Source organism: Prosopis cineraria, unplaced genomic scaffold (assembly GCF_029017545.1).
Source record: "Prosopis cineraria cultivar Desert tree isolate PC_DT_omini unplaced genomic scaffold, ASM2901754v1 PC14, whole genome shotgun sequence".
Lineage (NCBI taxonomy): Eukaryota > Viridiplantae > Streptophyta > Magnoliopsida > Fabales > Fabaceae > Prosopis > Prosopis cineraria.
Window position 1 is genome coordinate 4,311,181 of NW_026555345.1, and position 8,898 is coordinate 4,320,078.

Below are 8,898 nucleotides of genomic sequence, written 5' to 3' on the forward strand. Positions count from 1 at the left end.
TAGGCTTTTTCCCAAGTTGGCTTCTTTTGTACTGTAAATCTTGCCACCAATAAACAGCATAGTCAGTGAAATTCAAAGAAGCAGTTTTTACCTTCCTTGACTCAGACAAATCAAGAGTCATGAAGATTTGGTCCATCTTCATTTCCCAATCAAGGTATTTTTCTGGATTGTTGCTACCCTTGAATGAAGGATACTTTACTTTTTGGTCCGGTAAGTCAACACCACGCTTTGAGGATTTCTTTCCCTTAGGAGAAGGGGGTTCTTCATACTCCTCATCATCGCTGGGGATCTTATGCTTCTTTCCTTTAGAAGAGGAAGTCTCCGGCTCATCTTTATCCTCTTTATGGAACCTATGATCAAGTTCCAAGCGAAACTGCTGCAACTGTGTTTTGATAAGTTCTAAAACAGAGTTCATATCAATACTAGGGGATTCATCCTTGTTACTCATGTTCACAGAAGCACTAGAAACCATATAAGATAAAAATAGGTCCTCACACACACAAACTCACGTGTTTACTCTCAAGATAAAGTCACTCGTGTTTCACAAAAAAAAAAGTAATGGCTTTTTTTTTTTTAATGATGAAAAACACACTTGCCTTTTACCACTCACTAAGCTTGTGGATAGAATCCAATGGTGAAACCCACAAATCAAGAAACTAAGGAACAATCAAGTGAATATCTTCTAAATTAAGGAAACTAGAAAACAAGCACAAGGTGAAAAGAGGATTTTTTTTTTTTGCAATTTTGAAACAAATAGGAAAGCAAAATTTTCAAATAAAATTAAGCTTGTTAAAGGAAAAACCACACGTGACAACAAAAAATAAGAAAGAAAGAAATAAAAGTCAAAGAGTCAAATACTCAAAGACAAAAATAAAAAAAAACTAAATAAAATAAGAGAGTAGCACAAATAGCAAATAAGAGAGTAGAGAATTTGAAAAGTGCTACCAAAAATAAAAATAAGAAAGTGATCAACGTAAAAGACTTTCTTATCACCCAAGTTGACTTTTCTCTTTAAGTAACCTCTTGGTGACTTGGAGTTCAAGAATAGCCTTTTTCTACAGTCATAACTCACAGCAATATATTTTTTTGTAAATTTTTTTTTTGAATTTTCGGATTTTTTTTTCTCTTTTTTTTTCTCAACACACTAACACTTTTTTTTTTGCCTTTTTTTTGCACGAATTTCTAGGTATTTTTTTTTCTTTTTTTTTAGAAGGCTAATAAAATGAAAACTCACATAAGATAAAAAGTCACAAAGATGAAGAAGAGAAAAACCAAAAGATAGAAGTAGATGGGGTAGATAAGAGATGATCACAAAAAAAAAATAACTCAAGATGAAAAAGAAGAAGGAAGGACAAGAATTTAAACCAAAACTAGCAACCAAAGCTCTGATGCCAATCTGATAGGGACGCAAGCAGAATCGTGCTAGTTTAGGGACAGAACCCTGAAACAACAAAAACACAAGAACAAAAAAGAAAGGGACGAAATTTATGACGGAAATAAAGAAAGGTATGAAGTAAACAATAGGATAATGATCAAGGAGAAGATCCTCTAGAGCACCTGCCTCTAGGAACCTCAACCTTCGAAGACACCACAAGAGTTGATCACGCTCTTGATCACGTCGGTTTCTCACACGGGATACCACCACAAAGCACTAAGGCTCACAAGAGTTATAAACTCTAAAATGAATAATTTCATTCAACTTCTGTGTTGTTTACAATAGGGAGCATGCCTAATTTATATAGGCTTATAGAAAAAATATTTCCTAAAATTAAAACCCTAATTTCCTAATACTAAAAGGAGAAATAATGATAAAATATTTAGCCACATAATTTAGGAGATGTGATCCTAAAATTATGGGATTACAAAATTTAGAAATTAATATTATAATTAATTCTAACCTTTGACTAGACTCAAAATAGAAAATCAAATCAAAGGACCATTAAAATAGGAAATAATTTAGGAGACAATCAAGGGATCATAAAGGATTTGAAATCACGCCACTCTTGACTTCTTTACTAGGGTTTCATGTCTCCTTGCATGCAAGAGGCTCAACTTGTAGTCTTCCTTGCATTGGGCTAAGGTCTGCATCTCTTGGGCTTGACTCTTCATGAGTTTGGATCTTAAATACATTATACACATATAGATGCTCTCCTTTGGACTTGAGGGGAGTGCCCCAATGCTCTCCAAGCTCTTGAACTTCTTGCACAAGACTGAACAAGGCTTGCTTCATAGCTTTGGTTCGGGCTCTTGTCATTGGACCTCCAATATGTTGCAATGGGTCTTTAGGTACGTTGGATTGGAAGTATTGGGCTCCTTCTATGTCACCATGCTCATGATTACCATCCTCAGGCTTCGTTGCCATTAATGTTATGTCACCTGTGCCATGGGGCCCATCATTTAATAAATAAGTTAGGTCAAGCTTGAAGTAAGTTAGGATATAAGGACTTCTCCTATTCACATCTCCATTGATCGGGTAAAACTTCATTCACGTTAACTTCATGTCCAAGGTATGTCCTTTAGTTCCAAAAGGATTGTAATGCGGTGGTGCAGTTTTTGAATAAGAGCAACATTTACGAATAAAAACTCTGAATTATAAAATTGTAATAACCTGATTTTTCAAAAAAGTAATAAATGTTCCCTTTAAAAAAATTTAAACATACTTGTGAATTAAATATTAATTCATAAACATTAATAAGTTAAACAGTGAATGGTCTGCGTATCTAACATAGGAGCATGTTTTCCCCAATTGTCTCACAAAAAGTTACTCCCTTAGGAGTCAGTCAGATAATTTGACCTAATCATAAATATAAGATCTCAATCTCTTTTGTCTTTCAAATGTAATTTAAAAAAGACACTAATTCTATTATTAAATTTTTGTACTAAATACTCCTTCCAATCATATTTATAAAATAAAAATTGAATGTTTTTTAATTCTATATATAAATCATGTCATTAAATTAATTTTTTTAATTAAAAATTTATTTATTTTACTCCCACTGAATATTTGTGAGAAAAAGTACATAATATATAAAATATAATATAACATAATATAGGTTAAAATATATTTTAATTTTTTAACTTTACATAATATTTTATTTTTTTCCCTTAATTTTAAAAAGTATATTTTTAATTCTTTAACTCTAACACTATTAGTTTCATCACAAAAAAAAATTACATTAAAATTTTAAATATTAACAAAATATTCTCAAATGTTGACTTATTAAATTTAATTTTTAAAAAAATAACAATGATTGACAGAAAAATAATTATTTAAATTAACAGTATTAAGATTAAAGAACTAAAATACACTTTATGAAATTAAGAGACCACAATAATATTTTATGTAAAGTCAAGGACAAAAAATATATCTTAGCCTATAATATAATGGGGATATAAAGTTAAAAACTTATTGAATATTAAGATAGATTAATGAATTTTAAATTTTTTAATTCTAGTAAAACATATTAAAAATGATTTATAAATAAATAAAAAAGTATTTCACATAAAAAAAAACAACTCAAACATTTATTGATCTGGTACCTCACTCATGAGTTAAGTTATAATGTCATAAATGTGAAATATACACAATAAATGTGAGATCTGATACCTCATATGTTGACTAATAAATCTAAGTTCAAACAATTATGAAAACTAAAAAATGTAGAAAGTCCAACACAAAATTATTACAATATGATTGGCTTATTTGGGAGTAGAAAACCAGAAATGGCATATTTTCTTCAAGGCAAGAAATACACACCTATATTTCTTATCTTTAGAACAAAGATCCACCATTGATGCATTCATCTATATGGTTAGTTTCTTCAAGGCATTGCTAGTACTTGGCTTCTACTTCAGTACATGCTGCTTTGCTCTTCGGTATATATTCATATCTTTAGAAAGACCTCTGGTTTGTTCACATAAAATTCTGAAGCTGAATCAAAAACTCGAGGCTATGGAGGGAGGGCACAAGATCATGAAAAATTGCTTTTGATGTGTACCTTCATTTTACTTGGTTTGTTCGTCCCCTCTCTCTCTCTCCTCTCTCTCTATATATATATATATATATGATCATCATTACTTTTTGCAAAACGTGGTTAAGAATCCATGTTTTCTATGGTTTCCAATACATGCTTAAATATTTATCCAATAAAATATTAGGGGTTTGTTTGCTTCTAGAAATTGGAGGGGTGCGCGCATTTGGGACTATAGAAATGTGATATTTTATGTTTCCTTATTTTATGTGGATAAAAAATCTATAGAAATGATCGATTTAAATGTAAGATAGTTACTTCAAATAAAAATAACCATAATATGATATATTATCTGTCTAATAATAATCTTATAAGAAGCCAGAATTTATAAATAGTATCTTTGATTTGATATATTTGACTTGTAATTAGGCTCCTCTTTTACAATTTTTATCATCTTTTTTGTCCTATTAATTTCTTTATTAAATTCAATAATTTGGTATCAATAGTTTCTCAAACTCCATTTAAATTGTACAGGCTTAACCTAAAAGGCTAAAATGACCTAATTTATATTTTACATATAAAATAAAAATTCCAGTAAATTTCATTATTGATGATTCGTGAAACAATTACAATTACTCTTTTTTTCAAATTTCGTGAAGCATACAAAACTCATGTTATTAGTTTTTTTAATTAAAGAAAATACTTTTCCCTCAAGCACCCTTTGAGAATGCGGGTGTGATTGAAATATTGAATTACGATCAGATGGATTTGAAGCAACATCGATAACTTAAATTGAAATTCATTTCTAGGTCAATTCGTGGCTGATTATTTGTTATTATGGGGACCTTGGGACAACATTTGGAAATAATAAATCAAGTTGGCAATTAAGTAGAAGTTAATTACAATCGGATGAGCATATAATAATCGATTTCTTTACTCCTTGCAGGTTTGGTAAGGAATACCTTGACTTATGATTATTCGGCCTGCATTGAGGTAAGCTAGAATTTTAGATTTGGCTCGAGATATCTTATTTAAACCAAAGCTAAGATTTTTTTTTTTTTAAATATATATACTCGGTAGAGCTTAGTTAAGCTTATTAAGTCTTAGGAATCTAAATAGTGGATCTTAGAACTGTATTAGAGCAATTAGATTTTACTCTGGCTCTTGGTTATATAAGATTAGCCTTATAAATCTTTTAACCTCGTTCAATATGTTCAAAGATTTAAAGTTAATTTTGAGGAAAACATGATTTTTTAGTCCTTAAATTTTCTCTCACTTGAACTTTAATTTTAAAATACACAGTCACATAGTTTCTTGATTCAAAAACAATATAGTCCTTATAGTTTTTTAATTTGAAAAAAATTCAGTCCCTATAATTATTAACTCAATAAATTATAATATTTGAATTGTTTTGAATCTAAATTTAGATACCAAAAGTTATATTTTTTTCTCTTTATTTTTAAGGGTTTCTTAAAAAGCTTCATTACATTACTATCACCAAGTCCGAAACATTGATGAGCAGCATTATGAAAGTTTCAATTTGTTGGGAATAAGGCCTTCACCAAGTAGTGGTGGCTAGTGATTGATCTAAAACTTTCAATCAAATCACTAGACTGACTAGAGATTAGACACCAATTCATTCTATGAAGGACGTCACTGTAGATACTAAGTTTATACAACTGGAGACCGCAATATTATTTTTAACCATGGTTATTACTTTATTAGGAAGCCAATATGTAAATTAGTTGACCAATACATATTAATTTACCCTTCCCACTGACCTGTTCAGCTATAAGAGGTTAATGCAATTGAAAAAAAAAAAAAAGAGGATTTAAGATTCTCTGTTTGCATGATTTTGCATAGCCTTTTTATTGAAAAAGGAAAAAGGAAAAGATAATCGATTTTCAGTTGTCAACCCTAAAGTTCATCAGTTTGGTGTTAATCATAACTTATCATACTCTTGCTAGTGCTTACCAAATCCTCAAGAACCTCAGTATGGTGGAGGAATCATCAGAAAACCCTCAACTTGATGAAGACCTGCAAGGGTGGTCTCCATTTGGGGAAGCCAAAATTGAACACAGAGAATCCAGAGGCAATAAATACATTGTGGCTCACAGCAGAAATCAACCCAATGACAGTGTTTCTCAGAAACTCTATCTAGAAAAGGACAATCTGTACATAGTCTCTGGTACTCAATAACCTTTTGTTAATGACAGTGTTTCCAACTTTTATATTCCTCTTTTCGCTTAATCACTAGTGTTCATTGCAGCTTGGCTACAAGTGAATGGTGGTGGTGGTGGTGATGTTCTTGTAGCAGCATTGTTCAAACAGAAAATGGCTTGAAACATGCTGGTGCTGCTATTGTTAAGTCTAACTGTTGGTCCATGCTCAAGGGTGGTCTCACAGTGGAAGAAGCATCAGGCCCTGCTGACCTATATTTTGAGGTATTTTTACTTTGAACTATCATCTGATATTGCTCCTGCTTCTGTCCAGAAACTGTTTGATAAATGTTTGTTCTTAGTGATGAACTCCACTTCCTACCATTCTCCTCTTTTGTTTTGTTTTGTTTTTGTTTTTCCCAAGTTGGGTTTTCATATCCTCCTTCCTTGACTATTAATGGAGGCCAAACTTGTGCAGAGCAATAATGCTTCTGTAGAAATGGGTCGACAGCGTCTCCTTACAACCATTCACCAAAGAGCAATGGAAGTCTCACCAATATCAGAGCATGGAGCAGGTAATTAGCTTCAAATACTAATGTTAAGGCTCTTTCTACTGATTCTATTTTGTTTGCATTTACTTTTATAATGAAATTCAGTTTACCAAAGTAGTGTCACAATCAATTTGTTGTTTAGTACCTCAGATTCTGTCTATCCATCTATGTCATGGCATGTTAGTACCCTCAACTTGTCTCGGTCTCACTATTAGAGTGTCTTTAAATTACATAGTTTTCAGATAGGGTCAGGGAGAAAAGTGATGATCATCAGTGAAATATTGCGTATGAACCTTACTCACGAGCACATTCTTCTTTTGTATCAGTTTTCCCCTGAATGTATGAATTTTATGAAGTACGGAGGACTCAAATTCCTTAGTTATCATCTTTTCAAGGAGAAAAATGGGATTTACTGAATTGAGCACTTTTCTTTCCCTTCTCGTAGACACGTAAAGGAAAGGGCAATTGCAAGCGTTGATGACAAGGAAAACCATTAGCAAACTCCGAGATAAACATCAAACAGAAGTCAACAAGCATCCCTATTGGTTGTACCATAAACCCAAATATCCTCACCAACCTGGCTTATCAAAGTTGGTACCTTCCAAGGTTCAAATACGCCACCTTCCAAGAAGTGGTTCGTGAACGAGCCAGTACAAGGAAAGAGGACTATTCTGCTGCTGATGCCTTGATTCATTTTGCACAACAACATGGGATCTCAGTTCGTGGCCATAATGTTCACTGGGACAATCCTTCTCTCCAACCTAGTTGGGTCCATTCACTCTCTCCAGCTCAACTCAATGAAGCAGTGTCCAGAAGGCAGGCATCAATCATGACGAGGTACAAGAACAAGGTGATTTCCTGGGATGTTGTGAACGAAAATGTTCACTATTCTTCCTTGAAAGCACACTTGGGAGCAATGCATCAGCTAGTATTTATAAGGTCGCTCATGATCTCGATGCATCAGCGATACCATTCATGAATGATTTTGGCACCATTGAGGATACCAAGATATACTACAAGCAACACCAGTACAGTACATTCAGAGGCTTTAAAGATATACAAAGCTTCCATGGTTACAGTGGATGGCCTGTTGGAATCGGGCTTGAGGGCCATTTCACTAATCTTGACATGGCTTACATGGAGCTTCCCTTGACATGCTCGGTGCCTTAGGAATGCCAATTTGGCTCACAGAATGGGATGTTAATAGCCAACCCAACCAGGTAAAACTAATAAGACAAATCAAAATGTGTTTATTATTAGTGCTGTCAATATGTTCTATAGAGTGTATATTTATAATCCCTGAGAATATGAACATGACACAAACACTGGTGATACCTCAAAAGTGATAAGCTGTTTTAGGTTTAAATATAATTTCTGAAACCAAGTCCAGAAAGGAATACTGAATATTATTGATGATGATAAAAGTAAGACAACCATATATATATAGTCTTACAAGTAAGTAAAATCTGTACAACTTAATAACAAATTCGGTTGGTGATCCTGTTGGATGTAAAGATTTTGTTGGTGAGCGATCTGTAAATATTCTTACACGCTTTTTGGAAGCTTGAGGCTGTTCTAACCTTAACAAGCTTCTAGAATCCAACTCACTTAAACTTTTGTTATAAAAAAAAAAATAACAATTCAGTTAACAGCTATTCTAACTAATCTAACAGAATATTAGGTGTCTGACAGTTCCCAACTAAGTTTTGTCTTCTCTTGGAATTTGAGCAGGCTCAGCTCCTGGACGAGATTCTGAGGGAGGCATTGTCTCATCCAAAGGTTCAGGGAATTATGATATGGGCAGCGTGGAAGCCTGAGGGATGTTACAGGATGTGTTTGACAGATAACAATTTCAAGAACTTGCCCACAGGAGATGTAGTTGATAAGATTCTGAAGAGATGGGCTCAATAGGTTAAGAGGTCAAACTGATGCCAGTGGGTTGTACGAGGCCTATCTCTTTCATGAGATTATGAAGTGGAAATCACTCACTCAAGCTTGCCTAATTCCACTCACCATTTCAGTGTCCGTTCCAAGTCATGACCTTAACATAACCAAGGTGACTCTGAAAGCTCATGTGTAGTGTAATTTGTTTTATCCGTGAGAGATAAGGCAGGTTGTCGCATAATAAGTTCTATAAAGTCACAACATTATCAATAATCAATTGTGATTTATAAGGCTGAACAGCTTGTGGGAGGTCTTGAATCTTTTAATGCTTAA

General features: G+C 33.1%; 1 pseudogene; it reads left to right on the forward strand.

Moving 5' to 3' along the window:
• The first annotated feature begins 3,937 nt into the window (after positions 1-3,937).
• Positions 3,938-8,592, forward strand: LOC129293103 (endo-1,4-beta-xylanase 5-like; annotated as a pseudogene).
• Positions 8,593-8,898: the final 306 nt, after the last annotated feature.